The sequence below is a fragment of the Moschus berezovskii genome, chromosome 22 (genome assembly GCF_049115385.1).
Source record: "Moschus berezovskii isolate FMDL1 chromosome 22, NW_MosBer_1.0, whole genome shotgun sequence".
In the NCBI taxonomy this organism is placed as follows: Eukaryota; Metazoa; Chordata; class Mammalia; order Artiodactyla; family Moschidae; genus Moschus; species Moschus berezovskii.
This window is the reverse complement of record NC_142481.1, coordinates 40,524,421-40,548,751: the sequence shown is the minus strand read 5'-3', so window position 1 is coordinate 40,548,751 and position 24,331 is coordinate 40,524,421. Positions and strand designations below refer to the sequence as shown.

The window sequence follows — 24,331 nt, the reverse complement described above, 5'->3', positions numbered from 1 at the left end:
CTGCCTGAGTGAGTAAGTGGAGGGACAGGAAGAGCTGGCAAGGAGGGATGGGAGAGAGAAGGAGGGCTCTCAAAAGTCCTGCATCCAAGCTGTCTCTGGGGGAGTAAGACAAAGGTGGTGGAGAAGGACCAACGTTACTTTTGCAGCAGCAAGTAATACAAGAGGACCAGAGCGGGTATCCCTCCAGTAAGCATGGTAAGAAACAAGAACCTGCCCTGAATGGTATTTACCAGCATAGGGCCACAGTAAGTAGATGGGCATGGTGAGGAAACTCAATCTAGCTAAAGTCTGCAGGCATGGCCTGGGAAGCCCAGACTCAGTGCCTTTTGCCTCTCTGGGGGTCAGTGCTGCTCCCCCTGGGACTTGGGTTGGGAAGGACAGAGCTGCTGGACCTCAATTAAGGTTCCACTTTCTTGTTCTCAGTCAGGCAGAATTTGAAAGGGACACTTAAGACATCTAAATACCAATATTCCTTTCAGAGCAATATTCCTTTTAAATGGTTGGAACAGCCCCCAATGTCACGCAAAATGTAAGTTTCTTCTCTACCTGGTTAATTTTTAAGTTGAGACATGATCTAAAATAATGGAAATAGATGACCACGTCCGTCACTCATAAGTTTCTCAACTGACTTTTTATGTTTGAAATTTCAATTTGACAGAGACTAAAACACACAAGCCAAGGGTAACAGACAAAAGGACCAATAAACTGAAATCAGGATCTTGAAGAGGTATCTACATGCTCATGTTTATTGAAGCATTATTATACTAGGAGACACAGAAGCAACCTAAATGACCATGGACAAATGTACAAGCAATGGAATATTATTCAGTCTTTAAAAGGATGGAAATCTTGCCATTTGCAACAATGTGGATAAACCTGAGGGACGTTATGCTGAGTCCAGACCACCATGACAGTTAACTAATGCTCTCAACTTGTCTTCATAGTTCTAACAGCCTATCAAAATGCAAGCACATTGTCTGCATTCAAACGAATGCCTGACTCCTAAGTTACATCATCCTGCTTATATTTTAAGATCGAAAGGTAGCAAATAATTTAAAGGATGCTTCTATTATAAAGTGACACTTGTTTGCAAGTCTCAGATCCCAAAAGAGCATCTTCCCTAGAGATTCCAACTAGTGTACCTATTACTGTTGTTTTCGTTGCTAAGTTGTCATGACTCTTTGTGACCCCACGGACTGTACAGCCCACCAGCTTCCTTTGGCCATGGGACTTTCCAGGCAAGAATACTGGAAATCCTTCTCCATATGATCCTTCTCCACTCCAAGATACAGGGGATCTTCTCAACCCAGGGATCAAACCCGCATCTCCTGCATTGGTAGGCGGATTCTTTACCACAGAGCCACCAGAGGAGCCCCATCAGTTCAGTTCAGTTCAGTCGCTTAGTCGTGTCCGACTCTTTGCGACCCCATGAATCACAGCACACCAGGCCTCCCTGTCCATCACCAACTCCTGGAGTTCACTCAAACTCATGTCCATCGAGCTGGTGATGCCATCCAGCCATCTCATTCTCTATTGTCCCCATCTACTCCCGCCCCCAATCCCTCCCAGCATCAGAGTCTTTTCCAGTGAGTCAACTCACCGCATGAGGTGGCCATTGGAGTTTCAGTTTTCACATCAGTCTTTCCAATGAACACCCAGGATTGATCTCCTCCAGAATGGACTGGTTGGATCTCCTTGCAGTCCAAGGGACTCTCAAGAGTCTTCTCCAGCACCACAGTTCAAAAGCATCAATTCTTCGGCGATCAGCTTTCTTCACAGTCCAACTCTCACATCCATACATGACCACGGGAAAAATCATAGCCTTGACTAGACGGACTTTGGTTGGCAAAGTAATGTCTCTGCTTTTTAATATGCTATCTAGGTTGGTCATAACTTTCCTTCCAAGGAGTAAGCGTCTTTTCATTTCATGGCTGCAATCACCATCTGCAGTGATTTTGGAGCCCAAAATAATAAAGTCTGACACTGCTTCCCCATCTATTTCCCATGAAGTGATGGGACCAGATGCCATGATCTTAGTTTTCTGAATGTTGAGCTTCAAGCCAACCTTTTCACTCTCCTCTTTCACTTTCCTCAAGAGGCTTTTGAGTTCCTCTTCACTTTCTGCCATAAGGGTGGTATCATCTGCATATCTGAGGTTATTGATATTTCTCCCAGCAATCTTGATTCCAGTTTGTGCTTCTTCCAGCCCAGCATTCCTCATGATGTCCTCTGCATATAAGTTACATAAGCAGGGTGACAATATACAACATTGATGTACTCCTTTTCCTATTTGGAACCAGTCTGTTGTTCCATGTCCAGTTCTAACTGCTGCTTCCTGACCTGCATACAGGTTTCTCAAGAGGCAGGTCAGGTGGTCTGGGATTCCCATCTCTTTCAGAATTTTCCAATTTATTGTGATCCACACAGTCAAAGGCTTTGGCATAGTCAATGAAGCAGAAATAGATGTTTTTCTGGAACTCTCTTGCTTTCTCCATGATCCAGCGGATGTTGGCAATTTGATCTCTGGTGCTTCTGCCTTTTCTAAAACCTGCTTGAACATCTGGAAGTTCATGGTTCACATATTGCTGAAGCCTGGCTTGGAGGATTTTGAGCATGACTTTACTAGCGTGTGAGATGAGTGCAACTGTTTGAGCATTCTTTGGCATTGTCTTTCTTTGGGATTGGAATGAAGACTGACCTTTTCCAGTCCTGTGGCCACTGCTGAGTTTTCCAAATTTGCTGGCATATTGAGTGCAGCACTTTCACAGCATCATCTTTCAGGGTTTGAAATAGCTCAGCTGGAATTCCGTCACCTCCACTAGCTTTGTTCGTAGTGATGCTCTCTAAGGCCCACTTAGTATACCCGTATAAGGAGCCCCATAGTATACCATTAATGATTATGACCATAGCTCTGGGTTATCAAGAAAGGTAAGGTTAAAACCCAAGAAAAACAAACAGAAAGAAAACGAAACAGGAATGTGTAGTGATCAAAAACTATTGAGAAAAAATTTCCCAGCTCTTATACGTCTAAAGTCGAATTATCTGGAAATTGTACTCCTGTGAAACATCTTACTCCCATTGATACCAGATTAAGGAGGTCTTCTTTACATTATCTCAAATGAATAAAGCACTGTTTCATTGTTTCTCAAAGCATCTGTAAGAGCCTGGTGACAGAGGAAGTATCTGCATTTGAAAGGAAATCTTAAAGGGTTGTGAAGTCTCAGGAAGGTTCTTAAATGACCTAACCAGATGTTTTGAAGTCTGATACACTCTTAACCCAAACTGAAATTCATAACAAAGTCAAAAGCAATAGAGTCAAACTGATTCCAAAATGCCTTTTTCTAACAAATGTAACTGTTTACACAAAATGACTTTAGGAGAGCCTCATTCCAACCTGAGAGAGACTATATGATCATGGAAACAATGGGATTCATTATGAAGTATGAAAAGGAAATGAAACTAAAACTTCAGGTAAGTCTTTGGGCTGGCTAAATTAAGAATCCAGATTTCTCAGACTGCATAGAATCATGGTTAAGAGCCAGAGACTATATAGCCAGACTACTATTAGACTCCAAGCTCTACCACTTGCTAGTTGGGTGACATTGGGAAAGTTACTTGATCCCTCTGTAAAATGGGAATAAAAATGGTATCCACTTCTCGGGGATGTTGTATGGATTAAATGAGATACTAAGGGCTCAGATGGTAAAGAATCTGCCTGCAATGCAGGAGACCCAGGTTCAATCCCTGGGTTGGGCAGATTCCCTGGAGAAGGGAATGGCAACCCACTCCAGTATTCTTGCCTGGGAAACCCCATGGACAGAGGAGCCTGGTGGGCTACAGTCCATGGGGTCACAAAGAGTCGGACACGACTAATCAATGAACACTTTCACTTTCAAGGTGCCTCAGTTCAGTTCAGTTCAGTTGTTCAGTCATGTCTGACTCTTTGCGACCCCATGAATCAGCACGCCAGGCCTCCCTGTCCATCACCAACTCCCGGAGTTCACTCAAACTCATGTCCATCAAGTCGGTGATGCCATCCAGCCATCTCATTCTCTGTCGTCCACTTCTCCTCCTGCCCCTAATCCCTCCCAGCATCAGAGTCTTTCCCAGTGAGTCAACTCTTCGCATCAGGTGGCTAAAGTACTGGAGTTTCAGCTTCAACATCAGTCCTTCCAATGAACACCCAGGATTGATCTCCTCTAGAATGGACTGGTTGGATCTCCTTGCAGTCCAAGGGACTCTCAAGAGTCTTCTCCAGCACCACAGTTCAAAAGCATCAATTCTTTGGCGATCAGCTTTCTTCACAGTCCAATTCTCACATCCATACATGACTGCTGGAAAAACCATAGCCTTGACTAGACGGACCTTGGTTGGCAAAGTAATGTCTCTGCTTTTTAATATGCTATCTAGGTTGGTCATAACTTTTCTTCCAAGGAGTAAGCGTCTTTTCATTTCATGGCTGCAATCACCATCTGCAGTGATTTTGGAGCCCAAAAAAATAAAGTCTGACACTGTTTCCACTGTTTTTCCATCTATTTCCCATGAAGTGATGGGACCAGATGCCATGATCTTTGTTTTCTGAATGTTGAGCTTCAAGCCAACCTTTTCACTCTCCTCTTTCACTTTCCTCAAGAGGCTTTTGAGTTCCTCTTCACTTTCTGCCATAAGGGTGGTATCATCTGCATATCTGAGGTTATTGATATTTCTCCCAGCAATCTTGATTCCAGCTTGTGCTTCTTCCAGCCCAATGTTCCTCATGATGTACTCTGCATAAAAGTTAAATAAGCAGGGTGACAATATACAGCCTTGACATACTCCTTTTCCTATTTGGAACCAGTCTGTTGTTCCATGTCCAGTTCTAACTGTTGCTTCCTGACCTGCATACAGGTTTCTCAAGAGGCAGGTCAGGTGGTCTGGTATTCCCATCTCTTTCAAAATTTTCCACAGTTTATTGTGATCCACACAGTCAAAAGTTTTGGCATAGTCAATGAAGCAGAAATAGATGTTTTTCTGGAACTCTCTTGCTTTCTCCATGATCCAGTGGATGTTGGCAATTTGATCTCTGGTTCCTCTGCCTTTTCTAAAATCAGCTTGAACATCTGGAAGTTCACGGTTCACATATTGCTGAAGCCTGGCTTGGAGAATTTTGGGCATGACTTTACCAGCGTGTGAGATGAGTGCAATTGTGCGGTAGTTTGAGCATTCTTTGGCATTGTCTTTCTTTGGGATTGGAATGAAGACTGACCTTTTCCAGTCCTGTGGCCACTGCTGAGTTTTCCAAATTTGCTGGCATATTGAGTGCAGCACTTTCACAGCATCATCTTTCAGAATTTGAAATAGCTCAGCTGGAATTCCATCACCTCCACTAGCTTTGTTTGTAGTGATGCTTTCTAAGGCCCACTTGACTTCACATTCCAAGATGTCTGGCTCGAGGAGAGTGATCACACCATCGTGATTATCTTGGTTGTGAAGATCTTTTTTGCAAAGTTCTTCTGTGTGTTCTTGCCACCTCTTCTTAATATCTTCTGCTTCTGTTACGTCCACACCATTTGTGTCCTTTATTGACCCCATCTTTGCATGAAGAACATAGTAAATGATAAGTAAATTTTAACTATTGATATTATTTTATTTTTTTAGTATTAGACATATTATGTAGACAGTGAAGTGACAGAAATATTGTTATTTTTTCTTTTTGTATTTAAATATAAGACATTTAAAATTTTTAAATATTATGTCAAGGAAGAAGAAGAGAAATAAGCTTATCTAGCAAGGAGATCCAACCAGTCCATTCTAAAGGAGTTCAATCCTGGGTTTTCATTGGAAGGATTGATGCTAAATCTGAAACTCCAATACTTTGGCCACCTCATGCGACGAGTTGACTCACTGGAAAAGAGTCTGATGCTGGGAGGGATTGGGGGTGGGAGGAGACGGGGACGACAGAGAATGAGATGGCTGGATGGCATCATCAACTCGATGGACATGAGTTTGAGTGAACTCCGGGAGTTGGTGATGGACAGGGAGGCCTGGCGTGCTGTGATTCATGGGGTCGCAAAGAGTCGGACACGACTGAGCGACTGAACTGAACTGAACTGAACTGATACCTCTCCACCCAAGAAACAAAAATCCTGGGGGAAAACATGGTTCCTTTAGTTGATCAATTTTATAGATGATGAAGTTATTTAAATTTGGGCAGGTTTGGTTTGGTACACCCCATTGAGACATGAACCAAAAATGTAGACAGAGAGTCATACAAAATGGTACTGAGCTGCATCCACACAGATCTAGCCCTGGGTTAAAAGGACCATACAAAGTCAAAAGGACACCAGGCTGGGGTCTGGGTGCCTGACTTGCCTAGTTAGTATGGTTTCACTGTTAACTTGAAGAATGACCCAGAAGAATCAAGTCAATTCTGCTCCCTGGGTTTCAACTTCCTCTTCTACAAAACCAGTGGTTTGAACTCAACGACCAATAATGTTTCTTCAGGCTGTAACTGCTTACATGACTTGACTCTGCACTTGACCTCTAGCAGCACAATGGTTCTGGTCCAAATCTGGCCACACACTCCATCCACACTGGATGCCTCCTCACTTTCTGGTCTTCAGAGGCTCAGGCAAGGGATGTGAACAGACAGTCCAAACCCATTGCTCCTCTGGGAGAAAGAGCTCAAGTACATGCTGTGCTGCTTCCAGTTCAAGTCACATACCCATCACACAGCCCCTGTTTATCCCACTGGAGAGGAGGGTGGGAACCACTTTATTTAAAGCAGAGCTGAAGAAATAAATATTCGAGAAGCAATAGCTCATTATTTTGGAGGACTCTGGAATGAAAGTCCAAGGTAGAAACACAACACAACAACCGTTAGCATTTTCATTCTGCAAAGACAATATATGCCAGGAGCTCTGAAATAAAGATAGTGTGATTCGTTTATTATTCCTTCTCTTTAAAACCTGCATTAATTCTGATTTCTATTTAAATAAGAATGATTAAATTTTATCAGCTGAGATGGAAATATTGTGATAAACACTGGCTCGTAGCCAAACTAATCTCCCAAACCCACAGCTTACGGCCATTGTCTTGTATAGATATTTGAATGGCAATGGGCTTTTATCAGTATTTCTAAAGGCACTCATTTAATTATGTGGTTGTAAGGATTTTCAAAACCCCAAAGAATACCATCAATACATATTCATTTCTTGGATTAATTCAACATTAACATCAGAAAATATTGTTATTTAAAGGATGCTGCTACTTGTTTCTGCTTTTGCAAAAAATAAGGCATCCAGTTCTGGTTGCAACGGTGTCTTTTGAAACATTCTGTCAAACTGAAACTACGAAAATGCAATGCACAGTGAGGTAAGGCTAGAATTTAGAGTTACAGGGATTAGAAGGAGGGCTCCACAAGTCTTTAACAAAGAATACTTCATAGAGGCTGGACTGTAGCAAGGAAAATACCTCTGAACTAGGAAGTTTGTACGCATGCATGTATCTTGTCAATCAAATGTAATATATTTGAAAGCCTCAGGAAAAAATAATTCAAGGGCAGGGGCTGTCTAGGTGCTTCCTGCCCCAGATTTCCATACCCAGAAACTTGAATGATCTAGATTTCATCACCATAGGGGATACTGGGTTTCTTCAAGAACTGATAAAAGATACAAAAATACACCTGACATGTTTAGCATTAATGTTTCCTCTAAGGTAGGTCTTCATTTTTCAACATTGTGATGAATCTGTTTGGGAAGCAAAGACTCACATTATAGGATAAACTGGGGGGTTTTTGCATAAGGTTGGCTGAACAGGACAACTCCATTCATTGCAACTGAGACCCACATGGTTTGCATTTGCAAACTCAACACCTAGTTCTCTTTTTAAATGTGTCTTTCAGCTTGACCAAACGACCAGGTAATTCCTTCTGTGCTGATCATGTTGAGGGGAGCCAGGTAGGGAGGGGAACTAGCTAGAGAGAGGAGGAGAGAGCTGGGGGATGGAAAACAAGTCATTTGTCAGTTTTGTTAAGACCGATCTGTTCTAGGATTACCAAGTGCCCTGGTTTGAGGGGTTTCCTAGGATGAAGGAATTTCAGTGCTAAAACTAGGACAGTCCTAAGATGGTTGGTCCCCCGTACTATTTTTCTTTGACTTATGCTTCCAGGTCAAGCCTTCTAAAGGTTCAAACAAGCTGAGAAGAGAGACATTTAGAATTGGTTGAAGATTACTGAAAGGACCAACTTTCAGTATGGAAACTAAAAGTTAGATGAAGGCTCCCAGCCTTCAGTCTGGACTTAGACTCTGCTCCTCGAGTCTGGGAGTTAGTCTCCAGGCAGTAGAATCTGCCTTCCCTTCTCCCTTCAGTCATTTGGAAGTTCAGTTCCTTCTGGCTGAGATCTGTGGAGTAATCTAACGTGGCCAGGTTGGGTAAGATATCTAAGTTCAGCTCACAGTATAAACGCTAAATAAAATTTGTGGAGGATATTATTTTATAGAATCGTGAAGGTGAAAAGGACTTTAAAAACAATTTCCCTCAGAGCATGCTCAGTGGAACACTAATTCCATAGGCTGTTATTCAGTTTTAGTAAAAAAATTGGTTTAGAGATTAAACATGATATTGTAAAATGTTCCTTTGTTGCAGGACTTAGGAGAGCCTTTAAAAGGCAAACAGCCTTGTTCATTAACTGTATGCAGTTAAACATGTTTGACTACAGAATCCTTTCCCTGTTTTCTTATGATACCAGTGCTTGTGGAGGATCCTACTTTAGAAAGCATTGCTCTGGGCCAAATTCCTCATTTTAAAAATAGAGAATAATACTCAGGTCTGTCTAGTTACAGGTAAAGCTGGTGCTTTAGAATTTTCTCAGCCTTAATGTGCCTAAGAATCACGCAGGCCTCTTGTTAACCTGCACATGCTGATTCCATAGGTCTAAGATGGGGCCTGAGAGTCTGCAGTTTTAACAAAATCTCAGGTGATATTGATGCTGCTGATCCACAGCCCACAATTGGAATAGAGAAACAAGTCTCCTAAATTTATGCTTGTCCCACTGCCTTGTAGCCTCTTCTATCAAAGTAGCATCCTTGCCTTATTCTGGTTTCCTTTGCTGCATTGAGATCTTCGCTTCTTCAAAGCTACTTCCTGCAGAGATACGACACATCAAGATTAAGGAAGTATTTCCTGGCCCCTAAAATAAATGTTCATTTTGCTCTATTATAAATTAGAAACAGATAAAGCTTGTCATCAAAATGGCTTATTCGGAGGCCCTGCACAGAAATGTAGATCAAAAGTCATTCAAAAATCACTGTTTAACTGAGTCAGATCAACAAAGGACACTTTCCATGACCATTTCCAGGTATTTTTCAATTGTTCTTGGAAAAACATGGCATGCATCTAACCAAAATGTGCCCAATAATTGTGCAACTATCTGGTTATTGCCAAAATATGAATAGACAGTGACCAGCAGATGTTTACCCAGCATGCAGATTTTATATTACAAGGAAAACATTCCCATCCTGATACTTCAAAAGCTTCTGTGGTTTTCATTGTACACATCTTATATTTCCTTCAGTAAAATTTATTGCTAGGTATTTTATTCTTTTTGATTCTATTGTTGATAGGATCATTTTATTAATTTTGAGTTGCTCATTGCTATTGTATATAAATACAACTGATTTTTGAATCTTAAAAAAAAGGCTTTTGTATCTGAATATGTATAATCCCCACATTATCACATATTGTTGATATTGCCAAGAAAATTAGCTTATTGAGATGGTTTCTATGTAACGGCCAGTGTTGTTCTTGGTTAGTACTAAGTCATGCCCGACTCTTTTGTGACACCTTTGGACTGCAGCCCACCAGGCTCCATGGGATTTTCCAGGTAAAAATACTGGAGTGGTTGCCATTTCCTTCTCCAGGGGAACTTCCCGATCTAGGGATCAAACTCATGTCTCCTGCAGTGGCAAGCAGATTCTTTATCACTGAGCCACTTATAACAGCCATCAGTTCAGTTCAGTTCAGTTGCTCAGTCGTGTCCGACTCTTTGCGACCCCATGAATCACAGCACGCCAGACCTCCCTGTCCATCACCAATTCCTGGAGTTCACTCAAACTCATGTCCATCAAGTCGGTGATGCCATCCAGCCATCTCACTCTCTGTCATCCCCTTCTCCTCCTGCCCCCAATCCCTCCCAGCATCAGAGTCTTTTCCAGTGAGTCAACTCTTCGCATGGCCAAAGTATTAGAGTTTCAGCTTTAGCATCAGTCCTTCCAATGAACACCCAGGATTGATCTCCTCTAGAATGGACTGGTTGGATCTCCTTGCAGTCCAAGGGACTCTCAAGAGTCTTCTCCAGCACCACAGTTCACAAGCATCAATTCTTCGGCGATCAGCTTTCTTCACAAGTCCAACTCTCACATCCATACATGACCACAGGAAAAACCATCGCCTTGACTAGATGGACCTTTGTTGGCAAAGTAATGTCTCTGCTTTTTAATATGCTATCTAGGTTGGTCATAACTTTCCTTCCAAGGAGTAAGCGCCTTTTAATTTCATGGCTGCAATCAGAATCTGCAGTGATTTTGGAGCCCAAAAAAATAAAGTCTGACACTGTTTCCCCATCTATTTCCCATGAAGTGATGGGACCAGATGCCATGATCTTAGTTTTCTGAATGTTGAGCTTCAACCCAACCTTTTCACTCTCCTTTTTCACTTTCATCAGGAGGCTTTTGAGTTCCTCTTCACTTTCTGCCATAAGGGTGGTGTCATCTGCATATCTGAGGTTATTGATATTTCTCCTGGCAATCTTGATTCCAGCTTGTGCTTCTTCCAGCCCAGCGTTCCTCATGATGTACTCTGCATATAAGTTAAATAAGCAGGGTGACAATATACAACCTTGACGTACTCCTTTTCCTATTTGGAACCAGTCTGTTGTTCCATGTCCAGTTCTAACTGTTGCTTCCTGACCTGCATACAGGTTTCTCAAGAGGCAGGTCAGCCATAGGCCTTGTCAATTTAGGGCAGGGGAAGGAAGGATAAGGAGGAAGGATCCAAAATGAAGAAAAATGACTTGCTTATTGATGAAACTTTTTACTTTGTGACAAATGGTTGTGACATAGATCAAAGGATAGATGATGTCTGTATTTTATGACACTGAAACCAACCACAGGTAAACAGAATATACTGGGTGATAAGTAGATAGAATATTATTGTTGTTTACAGGCCAGCCTCTCCCCTCAAAAAGCTGAACTTAGATATCTTACCCAACCTGGCTACCCAAGGTTACTCCACAGATCTCAGCCAGAAGGGACTAAACTTCCAAAGATCCAAATGACTGAAGGGAGAAGAGAAGGCAGATTCTACTGGCTGGAGGTTAACTCCTGGACACAAGAAGCAGAGTCTAAGTGCAGACTGAAGGCTGGGAGCCTTCATCTAACTTTTAGCTATCATGCAGGGCGGGACTTTAACATCCCCATATTCAAGCTCTATCTTTGCTGCCTGCTAGTTAGTGCATCATTTTTGGTCTCGTCTCTGTGACGTGGGAAGTAGCTGTCACTGTCTCACAGAGTTAGGAAAGTTAAATGAGAAAATTGCATATATTTGCATGTATTACAGGGCAGATGCTGACAAAGCTGAGCTATAGTGATTTTTGTTTTTTTTCTTTTTTTGGTTTAGGTGTTTTTTAAAATTGCAGTAAGAAATCTGAGGTCTATCTCCTTACGTTTTTAATACAGAACTGTTCACTGAGTTATATTTTAATGATCAAACTTACATCCCATTTTACTGGTTTCATGCCTACTCATCATACATTTGTTCATACTTGACATGGGTTCCTACTAAGCATCAGCCTTGTGAGGCCCTAGGAAATCAACAATGAAGACAACACTAGTCCTGCCTTCAAGGATCTCTCGGGGCTTCTTAGGGAGGTTGACGTTGAAATCAACAATCCATGAAAGGTGCATCTGGGGGCAGGGGGCCTCTCACAGCCTCTGGAGGAGAGTGGTGGGGAGGAGTTGGGGAAGAATGAGAGAAGATGTTCCAGCTGAGGAAGTTCTCTAACTCTTCCTCTGCCTACCTGGCTGGCTCATCTTCCAATGCCTGAAGCTCTGCACAGATCCCATCCTGATTCCATCTCTTCTCAAACTCATGCTCTGAAATGACAGCCTTTCATGTTCCACATCTATGCTGCTGAACTTCAGGTCTGCATTTCCCACCTTGCCTTTTCTCCCAAGCCTCAGATTTCGTGACCTACATGCCAGCTGGGTTGCCCAGAAAACAGAGGCTAAAATGGAGTTAGGAGATTGATTGGGAGCAATGCCTATGAAAGATAAAAGTGGGTGTATTATTTACTCACTGCTGTGTAACAGATTACCCCATAGTTACTGAGGGTCAAGAACACGGTTACGAGTTAACTAGGTATTTCTGACTCAAGGTCTCTCACAAGGCTGCAATCAGTATGAGCCTGAAGTTCTGTTCTTATCTAAAGGCTCAAACAGAGAAGAATTTGCTTCCAAGCTCACTTTTATGGTTGTTGACAGGATTCAGTTCCTTGAAGACTATTGATCTGAGGCCCTCCAGTGCCTATTGGCTGGAGTCTAATTTTCTTGCCTTTCTATAGGGCAGTTCACAATATGGCAGCCTGATTCACCAGAGAGCAAAAGGGAGACAGCAAGAGAGTCCTAGTGGGACCAAAGTCACAGAAGTGACTTTCCATTGTTTTTGCTGACTTTCTTTTATTAAAAGAGAGTCATTACATCCAGACATTAGCGAAGGAGAGGAGATTCCACAAGGGCATGAATACTGGGAGACTGGGAATCATTGGGAGTCATCTTAGGAGGGAGACTGATACTAAGGAGGAAGCAAGGTTGGACCACAATGCAGATCTGATGCCAATGAAAGGAAAAGTGGGGAGGAAGCGGGATTAGGAAGACCTCACATCAGAATATAATGCTCATCCTGTGAAGTCTTAACCAACTCAACAGGAAGCTTCAGAACAAAGGATGCCATTTGGAAAGCTCTGTATTGGGCAAAACCGACTAAGACCTGGGGACTGCCTAGGAAAAGCATGGTCTTGGCTAAAAGCTGAGGCAGATTCTGAAGGCCAGTAGAGGCTGTCAGATAACTTCTTTCCTTGAAGCTGGATAGTAAGTTCTTCCTGGAAGGGAGAGGTGAGTGACACAGCTTCATGGCCCCCACCTCCACCACATGTAGATCAATGTTTTGTACAATCCAGGCATTCATCAAATGCTTCCACCACATGCTTATCAAGTGCATAAATTATTAATGATGCTTATAAAAATATCAAGTATTTATTATTTATGAGTGATGAATATTCATAATCACATTGAGACAGTAGCCAAATGATGAGCCAGACATGCAGTCAACTAACAGGACTGTCTAATCTTTGATGCATCTTCAGAAGATGAGCTCTTTCCTGCTTCTTCCAAATGACCCTGGTTTTGTGCATACAGTCTTAGAAGAGGCCTGGATGGATCAAGGTAGCTCTAAATTGATGAATCACTCTGGCTCTTGGTCTTACAAACTTTCTGCTGAGAACAGAAATGTCCCCAAAGTGCTGATGGTTGGACTGTGATCATGCATCCTTCCAGTGGGAAAGGACTTCACACACCATTAAACCCCAGGAGAACATATATTATTAAATCTGTCCTCCATCAGCTCTTCTCCACTAAAGGTTTGCTAAATAAAGTTACCATTCAGCTAAACCAATCTTCATATGCCATATCATGTGGCACACTCTTTTGTGAAGTATTAACTATGTTGTAATGGTTTGTGATTATCTGTTTAATGTCAGTTGCTCCTCTAGACTATAAGCTCCATGAAGGTAAGGAAAATGTTTTGGATCTCCAACATTTATTACTGGTTTGGCAAAAATGTAGGGACTCCATGAAAGGTGAGATGCACCCCATCTCTGATCCATTTTGGGAATCTAGATTTTCACATATCAAATCTAGTCTGAGAAGGAGGTGCCCTTTTATTCTGAGGTTCTTAAGGAGGACAGACAGAAAAAATGTTTATCTCACTCAAGGGCTCTGGAACAATGTGCCCAGTTAGGTCAAGTTAATGGTCAGGTTACAATTTGGTGCAATTGTGTGTGTTGAAAAGCTTTCTAAAATACATTAATCTAGCTATCCTGTCAATTGATACTCATGAAGCACCTTCTGCATACCAATCCAAGTAATTAACAGTTGTTAATTGACCATCTCTTTTTACCCTTCTTATCCACTTACTCCCCATCTCACTTTTATGTACTTTATCCACTCATATATCCATTCATTTATTTATGTACATTTTACCTTATTCCAATATGGATTGGAGGTGGTTTACAGAGATTCATAAAATATACCACTATAATATAAATTATGAGTAGGCGAAAATGCAAAAGAAAAAGCATAAACTCAATACATATGGACTGAATCACTAATAATTCAAACTCTTACTAGCAGAAAAAGTGAAGGACTAGATTCTACTGACCACAGCAGGTGCTCAGGTATAAGATACCAGTGCAGATCTATCATAAACAGTTCTCTGTGGACAGTTCTCTTCATTTAACCATTGGAATAAACCTTTCTCGTATTTGTGTGTGTGTTAGGGGACTTTGAAGATTTCAAATAGATCTTCTATTCATTCCTTTTTGTTGTTTTTGTTCTGGTTGTATTTACTGCATATGTACTAAGGGCTGGGCACTGTGCTGGGCATCATGGTCCAAGACAAAGGGGCACTGAGTGCATGTGTTTCTGCTGTTAGGCTCCAGGTTTAAAAGTCCTGAGTTCTCTCATGGCCCTGCACTTGCCTTATTGTGTGGCTTGGCTGAGTCTATTCCAGTCCCTGGACCTTGATGTCCTCGTGTGAAAACAACAGGCTAAATGAACAGCCTTAACTAGATCTAAAATTGGGCAAAACAGGACAGATTGGATTGAAGCAAATCAATTCAGTGATTCTGTTGGCCCTATCCATTCCTCAGAATAGCTTGAGAAAACTGATCAAGGACTCTTGGAAGGTGCATTTTGAGCATTTTATCCTCAGCTGAAGTGCACATCACACGGAAGTGTTCTGCTCACAAAACCTTCAAGTGACATTACCTAATGGACCCTTTCAAAATAATGTGACCTCAGACTTAGAGAACGAACTTATGGTTGTCAGGGGGGAAAATGTCTGGGACAGACATGTATACACTACTATACTTAAAATGGATTAGCCAGTAAGGACCTACTGTAGAGCACATGAAACTCTGCTCAAGGTTACGTGGCAACCTGGATGGGAGGAGAGTTTGGGGGAGAATGGATACACGTAAGTACAGCTGAGTCCCTTCACTGTTCACCTGAAACTATCACGAGATTGTTAATTGGCTATACCCCAATACAAAATTAGAAGTTTAAAAAATATATTGTGACCTAAAGAGTAGGTGCTTCTAACAAGGAAATCAACTCTCAGAATTCACAAAGATTTAAATGCCAATACCCTATTTTTTTAAAGAATAAAATAACCAGAACTAATTGAGCTTTGCAAAGACTGGCTACTCTTTTAAACACACGATAATACATCATCTCATTTAATTCTGACAACAACCCCATGAGACAAATTGTCATTATTGTCCCCATTTTATTTTTAAATTTTGTTTGTCTGTTTCTGTTTTTTGGCTGTGTGGCATAGCATGTGGGATCTTAGTTCCCCAACCCAGGAATCGATTCCCCACTGCTTGCACTGAAAGCATCATGGAGTCTTAACCAATGGACTGCCACGAAAGTCCAACCCCCATTTCACTGTTATGGAAACTGTGGCACAGAGAAGTAATATACAGTATTCTATGTCACAGACTAGAGATGTGAGCCCAGTAAGTTGGCCCCCAAATCCGGATTCTTCCCTCTCAGTCGACCATACCTCCTCCCAAAGTCTCACATCTGTGGCCCTGAGGTGCTCTGTTAGCTTGTGGCTTAATTTTAAAAATGCCTTACTACCTATAATCTGTTTCTGATGCTTCCAACTAAGAAAATAATCTAAACAAAAAACAGATATATGATATTCTTTTCACAACTGATTTCCAACTCCAACAATGTAATTGTGATTCTCAATAATAACGTGCATAAAAATACTTTTATTCTAAATCTAGACTTTGCAAACTTTTCCTCTGAAAGGCAGATGGTAAATCTTTTAGACCCTCGAGGCCATAAGGTCACTACCCCAGCTCCTCAAATCTGCTACTACAGTGAGAAACTAGCCAATATTTAACCAAGTGAGCGTGACCATATTCCAATACAGCTTATTTGTGGATTCTAAGTTTTGAATTTAACATAATTTTTATGTGTCATGAAGTACTCTTTTTCTGACTTTTTAATAACCATTGAAAAATGTAAAAACCATCCTAACCTTGGAGGATGAACAAAACAGGCAGAGAGCTGGGTCCAGCCCATTGGCTACTGTTCGCTTCCCTGCTCTAAACAGCTCACTTACATCTGAATCCATCTTTGGGAACAGACAAGGCTTTTCTTAAAAGAAAAATAAAACCACTATATACTCGGTTTTCTAATTTCTTTGCAACATGAATCTATGCTTTCTTGGTCAAAGTTTGTCCTATTGTCCTAGAGATTTAAAATTCTATGTCAATGAATATTTAATCATCAAGAAAGTTAAATTCCCCTTCTACTTTGGCTGTCAATAAGCAGAGGTCTGGACTGTTGTCTAGAGTTGTTACGAAATTCTAGCCCAAGACAAAGTAAAATATATTCCCAAATATCTACAAATGCACACATGAAATATAGGTGTATTTTAAAGAATAACCTAACAGAAAGTACTTTAAATTTCACAGGAGCTGCTAATGCAGGCAGCTAATCCTATTTACATTCATATTAGCTTTGGTATCTTTTTCCCTAAGATTTACCTATTTGTATGCTTGCATGAGTTAAACTGCCTTTTGCATGATATCAGTACTTTTGTAATTTAAATCTATAAAAGGCAATTTCTTTTAAATATACTTCCTAACAGTGGGTGAAAGAGGCACCAAAGTTATTTGAGGACTGTACACCTCGGTGAACATGTGTGCTGAACTCCAGGCAATATGCAGAAAGTGGGAATTAATCTCATACTGTAGGAGCGGAACGGAAAATAAAATCAAGGCTGAGAAAGAAACAGCCTTTGAAAAGGACCCTTTGCATTATCGAAAGAAATGGTGTGCTTTAGAATTGGTATTTTGACAGGTAAAACTTTTTTCCCTTCTACAAGAGTGGTGAGAACTGTTTGCTTTCTCCACTGACTTTTTTTTTTACACCTTAAATAACTTTAGCCACCTAGTAAACAAGGTTTACAACTGAACATTGGTGTTGGCTGATAAACAGAACATGGTGGACCATTTGGTGGCCAGGGTCAATTTTAAGGTGTCAACTGTGACTTCTCAAGGAGCATGGGAAGCAAGTACGTATTGAGGGCTTAGAGGTTGAGACTCCAAAGACACAGAACAAATTGTATCCAGGTGAAGCTACATTTTTTTCCTTCAAGTAATTCCTATGAAATGTTCACCCTCACCATCTCCACTTGACATAAATGAGATGTAAATAGGTTAATGTATAATCTTGCCCCAAAGAAATAGTATCTTCCAATATGTAGGGCACACATATCGACAAGCTTCTTTTCTAAGCAGGCCTGAGATTTTTCAAGCGAAAATCATCTGGGGTGGGGGTGGCAGGATAGGGACTTCCAGATGTATGCCCTCACTTCTGGCTACATTGAGCATGTCCTCCCCAGGGAACTGGTCCTTGGGTTCACTTCCTCTGAAGCTGGTCAGGGCACGTCTCCGAGAGCTCACCAGGCATGAAGGAACTGATTTCTAATTTTAGTTTCATGTGCAAAGGCATCCCACAGTGAAGCCAGGAGAAGACAGAGTTCCAAACTGGGTATCCGTAGCAGAGAGACTGGTCAGATTCAGGCTCTGAGATCTTCACAGAACTAGCCCCCAGCTTCAGACACACCTCAGGAAGGGACTGTCCCTCCATTTAATCCCAAATTTCATACTCATCTCCCCTCTCCAGCTGTAAGGTCTACACAACACCAAGTATCTGGATGGAAATGGGGCCTTTTGTTCACTCCCTAGATAATTACACAAAGCTTCAGGCACTGGTTCATGACTCCTGAAGAATCCTCATGAGCACGAGTACACACACACACACACTCTCTCTCTCTCTCACCCAAAATCCACCACCCTGAAAGGAGCCATTATAAATGTTTCATGTGGAACTTTCACAACCCATCAGACTCACCAGAGTTTTCAAATTAACTCCCTTTCTGCCCAAGGGGATCCCTCTGAAAAAGATTTCTCCAGCCTCAAACCTCCTCAAGAAAATTCTGAATTTGAAACAGAATGCAAATAATGCATTTTGACTCCCTAATCAACAAATGGGATCAACTTGAATTGATTAAGAACCTTTGAAATTAGCTGTCTTTAATTCTCTCCATGGTCTGCTGCTGGTACTCTGAAGGTAGGAGGGGCATTTATGTGTGTGTGTGCGTGTGTGTGTGTGTGTGTGAGCTGAAGTTGGGAAGTTTGGTCTCATTTTCTTTCGGAGCTCGTATAATGGTCTTTCCTTAAAAAAAAAACAAAAACCCACTTTTTATTTTAATGGTGACACAACTCTAAGAAAGCAGCATTCACCTAGTGCAATTATATGGCTTTTCGTGAAGTGCATTTCCAATAGTTGGCTGCATGAAACCTGCACAACTTTGCTGAAAAAAAAAGCCCATAAAATCTGAAATGAATGTATAAATAATATGCAACTGTCTAGACAGTATAGGTCACTTGCAAAGAGAGCAGGTCGGGAAAAAATTGTCCATCAGTCAGACAACCATAACTGATTCTGATGCTAAATAATGGTGGAGATATTCAGCATTCTCTCTATGTGAAAAGCTTCGCTGAGCATTCTGCTCTTCCCAAGCCAGTGGTCTTCTGCTTATCTAGTGCTTTATGCAGCCTTTGGAAAATGCACTTGCTATTTAAACATTAAAATTAATGCCCAAAGAATAGCAATTGAGCAAGGAGGGGGGGTTGCCACTGACCTGTGTGATTGGCCTTTGGTAAAGCAAAAATAGACCTTCTAGATCAACAATATGAGATTTCCATACCCACAGAATCTTAAACAGATGTAGTTATGGAAACTTGAGGCTAGCAAAAGACCCAAACACACACATGCAAATTTCATGGAACTTTTTTGTTCTCTAGTAACAACGCATAAGGAGAGATTCAGGTACTTAAATCTTGTATTTTTTTTTTTAAGCTATAATCATCTGTGTACATAGCAAAAAAAAAGAAAAAAAAAGGCATGAAACTCAACCAAATGTGTTAAACAATGATTACGGTCGTTTTTAGCACCCTAGAATGTGATAATCTCAGTAGCCACAGAGCAGGGCAGTGGCTGCTACCATTACTGCCCTCCCAAACTATGAACCTAGGCAAGGCTGCTCAGCTTGGGCCCAGGGGTGGGCACGACCACCAGCTGGCTCAGCAGCCCGATGGGCCCACATGCCCTTTGTGAAAGGAACCCAAAGCCAGGCTACCATGAATTAGTCCCAAGGCCCACAGGAGGAGGGGTCCTTGCTCACCTTGTGTGGGAGGAAGTTGGTGGGCAGACTGTTCTGAAGTGAGCAACCACATTCACCAAATGGGTCAGACCCTTAGGGAGGACAATGATAACAATACAATAAGTATAACAGCTGCCACTTACTAAAGGTCAGACACTGAGCGACCATAAAGGCCTGACTCTGGAAGACCCTTACAACAATGCTAGGGAGCTGCTCTGATGTATTATTCTCATTTTCATGGGAGAAACTTGAGGCTCAGAAAGGTTAAATAACTTGCCTGAAGGCAAACAGCAGTATGTGGCTGAGTGCCAGTTTGACTCCAGGTTCCTTAAAAGTGAAGCTCACCTCTTCACCTCTGTGATCTCTGGCCTCCCCAGCTGCCCCAACTTGGGGCCCACTTCTTCCTGAGATGCTCTGGGCACAACTCCCATGCGGCCAGCGCCAGGAGAACCTCTGCTTCTTGCAAGAAGCAAGATGCCTACTGTTACTGCACTGGTAGAAAGATAAAATCCAGACCTGGCTCTATTTCTTTTCTAAGCAGTTCTAAAATCTAATTATTTAAATATAATTTTTAAAAAGGCCATATAAATAATATGTATAATACTTCAGAAAACTTACGAATTTTTGCCTAACTAAAAAGTTTATGACATTTTGATTCCACTTGTTTGACTTAGTATGAATAGAGTGTTAGATTTCTAATTAAAAAAAAATAGATATGCAACAAACAACAGAGGTTTACTATATAGCACAGGGGACTACAGTCAATGTCTTGTAATAACCTATAATGGAAAACAACTTCAAACATAATATATGTGTATATGTATAACTGAATCACCCTGCTGTGCACCCGAAACATTGTAAGTCAACTGTGCTGTGTTTAGTCACTCAGCCGTGTCTGACTGTGACCCCATGGACTGCAGCCCGCCAGGCTCCTCTGTTCATGGGGGATTCTCCAGGCAAGAATACTGGAGTGGGTTGCCAAGCCCTCCTCCAGGGTAAGTCAACTATACTTTAAAAAACATATACATAAAGAAAGAAAAGGCCGGGGGTTCGGGTGCTGTCAAGAACCGCACTGTTGGCGCTTGCGCAGAAGAGACTCCCGGCCTTCTGCTCGACCGACCTCCCTGGGCAATGGGAAGAGAAGGGAGGCGGCCTTTCTGGAGAGATGTTGGTTCCAGAGCCGCGGAGAGGAGGGTGACGCCGTGACCACAAGGCGCGGCGTGTGGGCGCGGTCGGGTGCCGAGGCCCGCGCGCTGCTCCAGGACGAGGCCTGCGGGCCCAAGGCGGCGGCAGCGCGGGCCCAGGCGGGCTGGCGGCCGGGCAGACCGGGCGCGGCTGCGTCCTGCGCCCCGGAGCAGAGCGAGGCGGCCTTCCGGGGGCGAGGCTCCACAGGCCGGCACCGTCCAGCTGCGGCCACGCGCAGCCGCGAGCCGGAAGTGTCCCAGCGGCAGCTGCAGTGGCCGCGGGGTCTCGGTGAGCCCCGAGCCTCTGCTCTCTGGTGTACGAGGCTCCCTTCGACGCCCAGGCCGGCCTCTGCCAGGCCCGCTGCGGCTCCCTGCAGCCCCGCTGGACCCACTTCCTGGGCCGCATGCTGCATGTGGGCTTCGTGGGCCGCTGGTGAGTGCCGGGGCCTAGAAGTGCGACTGCGACCTCAGTGTCGACAAGCTCCTGCATCTGCCGGTACCTCTGGCCGGCGTGGAGCCCTACCTGCAGCGCTCAAGCGGCTCCTCCAGAGAAGTGCGGGCCTGTGGTGCTCAACGCCCTTAGACCAGGCGCGGTGGAAGGAGCAGGCTTGCAGAAGAAGAAGGACCAGCTGTCCCTGAGCTTGGCTCACCCTGTGGTGCCATCGGAGCTCGTGAGGTGAAACCCCAGCCCAGCCTGGGTCCGCACCGGGCTCTGAGTCTGGGTAGACGGCCGGCCTGCGATCCCACAGTTGGTGTGAGTGAGCTTCAGCTACAGTGATGGGAATAAATCATGTCCCATGTTCTCTCCCTGGGTTTTCACAAAATTAGGGGGCCCCTTCGCACTTGTTCCTTATGAGCTGATGCTAATTCAGAGCCTTCTTAGTCTGGGAGTTGGGGAGAACCATGTTCCATGCCATATTTATCACTGCCCCAGTGACTAAGGAGCCTTGCTGCTGCTGCTGCTAAGTCCCTTCAGTCGTGTCCGACTCAGTGCGATCCCATAGACGGCAGCCCACCAGGCTCCGCCGTCCCTGGGATTCTCCAGGCAAGAACACTGGAGTGGGTTGCCATTTCCTTATCCAAGGAGCCTTGGAGGGAAATAAACCTTTTTAAAATATTTTTTGGGACTCCAGAATCACTGCGGATGCTGATTGCAGCCATGAAATTAAAAGATGCTTACTCCTTGGAAGGAAAGTTATGACCAACCTAGATAGCATATTAAAAAGCAGAGACATTACTTTGCCAACAAAGGTCCATCTAGTCAAGGCTATGGTTTTTCCAGTGGTCATGTATGGATGTGAGAGTTGGACTGTGAAGAAAGCTGATCGCCGAAGAATTGATGCTTGTGAACTGTGGTGCTGGAGAAGACTCTTGAGAGTCCCCTGGACTGCAAGGAGGTCCACCCAGTCCATTCTAAAGGAGGTCGATCCTGGGTGTTCATTGGAAGGACTGACGCTAAAGCTGAAACTTCAGTCCTTTGGCCACCTCATGCGATGAGTTGACTCACTGGAAAAGACTCTGATGCTGGGAAGGATTGGGGGCGGGAGGAGAAGGGGACGACAGAGAATGAGATGGCTGGATGGCATCACCGACTTGATGGACATGAGTTTGAGTGAACTCCGGGAGTTGGTGATGGACAGGGAGGCCTGGCGTGCTGTGATTCATGGGGTTGCAAAGAGTTGGTCACGACTGAGCGACTGAACTGAACTGAAGTGGACTCCAGGGTTTTCCTGACTGAGGTATCACAGGTATGACTCCCACGCTCTCCTAAGAACTTTCAGATTTTCGTTTTAGAATTTGAACTGAAATGTATCCATTTCCAGAAGTAACGTATTTAAAAAAAATTTTTTTTAAATAATTGTAGTCTCAGAGGAAACTGGAAAAATAATTGAGACATCCTGGATACCCTTCCCTCAGCTTCCCCCAAATGGTAACCTTTTATATCAGCAGTACCAGACCAGGAGATTGACATTGGGTTGACTCTTTTGATTTTACATGGAAACTTTTTGCAGAGACAACTTGCTTTTCCCTAAAGTGACTTGGAGGGATAAAGTATTTTCTGATCTGAAAATCAATATGGAATCAAAGCTTCTGGTCATGTTACACTTCAAGCATCCTGAAAACACAGAATTCTATGGAAAGGAATATGTTGATGTACATAGCTGGGTTATAATCATACTTGTAAAATATTAGAGGAATGAGATGAACTCTCACCCACATGACCTGTGGTTAGTTAATAAACCAAGAGAAACAACAGCAAAAGGGGACCATGAAGACAAAAGTGCTTAAAATGCATAAAAGTCACAAACCTGCTCAACATCCACTAGATGCTAAAGATCTTTTGTAGCCCATCTTCACACTTTACCTAGAGGGAAACTGAGGCTGAGAGAAAGAAAAGGACATGTCCTATGTCATCCAGCCAGTGATAATTAAACCTGGACCCTGGATCCTCCCATCTCAGTTCTGAACCATTTCTATATCAGGAATGAATCAGAAACCATGATGCTTCTTTTTGGTCCTTCTCATGATTTTCCAACTGGGAGTAGGTAAGTGTGTCCATCTAAGATGCATTTGATCAGCTTTTGTGTTTTGGTATTCAGGCTGTCACAGTTAATGTCTTTGTGCCTTTTAAAATAATATGCAAGTGAGAAATGCAATGACTCTGGGTGGTTCTTTCCTGGAAGACAGGTTCTTTCCTTTTATATTAAATACAATCCTTTATGTGAAAGGGTTTTGAGAAGGTTAAAAAGTGCTTATAGACCTGAAAGGGGTTACTATGGAGAAAGCATTTATGAGGCTGGGTGGTTAGAACTGAAAAGTGAAAACAATTTCCTTTAAAAACTGCCAGCGGACATTCTGGAACACCAATCTCAGTAAAAATCTCAAAAAACCTTTTGGTTTTAAATTTGTCAGAAGCGCCCTTGCTCAGCCCCTCTCACCAGGAGCAGTGGCGGCTGGCCCTGATCACTCGAGGCCTCTCTCTGCCGTCTCTCTCTCTTCCAACAGGCAGAGGTCTCCACCAGGTTGGCCCCCAGACCCGGGCCATTTTATCCTCCCATCCCTTCCTTCTGGGCTGCCAGTGTTATTTATTTTTAATGCCTTTGATTCATTTCCCTCTTGTTTTGACCGAGCAAACAGCACACATCTGCTGCCACCAGGAGGTGTCAATAGTTCATACTGCTCAATTTGTATGCCCCAAACCCACTGTAGGACTGATTTTTTGCCATGCCTGTATCTCAAGTTTCAATTTCAAAGTATTATGCTGCGTTCTTGGCATTAAAGATTCATAGGTTGAATTAAAGATTTATTTTTTAAGGGGGGTACATTATTATAAGGCAAATCACGTTCTTTTCATTTTAGACACATTGGCTATTACGATTTCATCATTTTTGCTAAAAGCTCAATTACATCAATATCGCTCGAGACCCTCCAAACACTAAGCAAGAAGCCAGGCTTCTCAGCAGCCAAGTGCTTGTTGCCTTGGAAGGATTAACTTTTCTAAGAATGAATCCCATCCATCCGATGCAGTTATCTCCCTAATAAAAAGCTGATGGAGTTACCCCTCTGCTTAAAATCTCTGCTGG

The 24,331-nt window shown here is 42.8% G+C and overlaps 1 pseudogene; it reads left to right on the top strand.

Moving 5' to 3' along the window:
• The window catches only part of LOC129547350 (mitochondrial import inner membrane translocase subunit Tim29-like), a 33,869-nt pseudogene extending 12,442 nt beyond the window's left edge, over positions 1 to 21,427 (top strand).
• Positions 21,428 to 24,331: the final 2,904 nt, after the last annotated feature.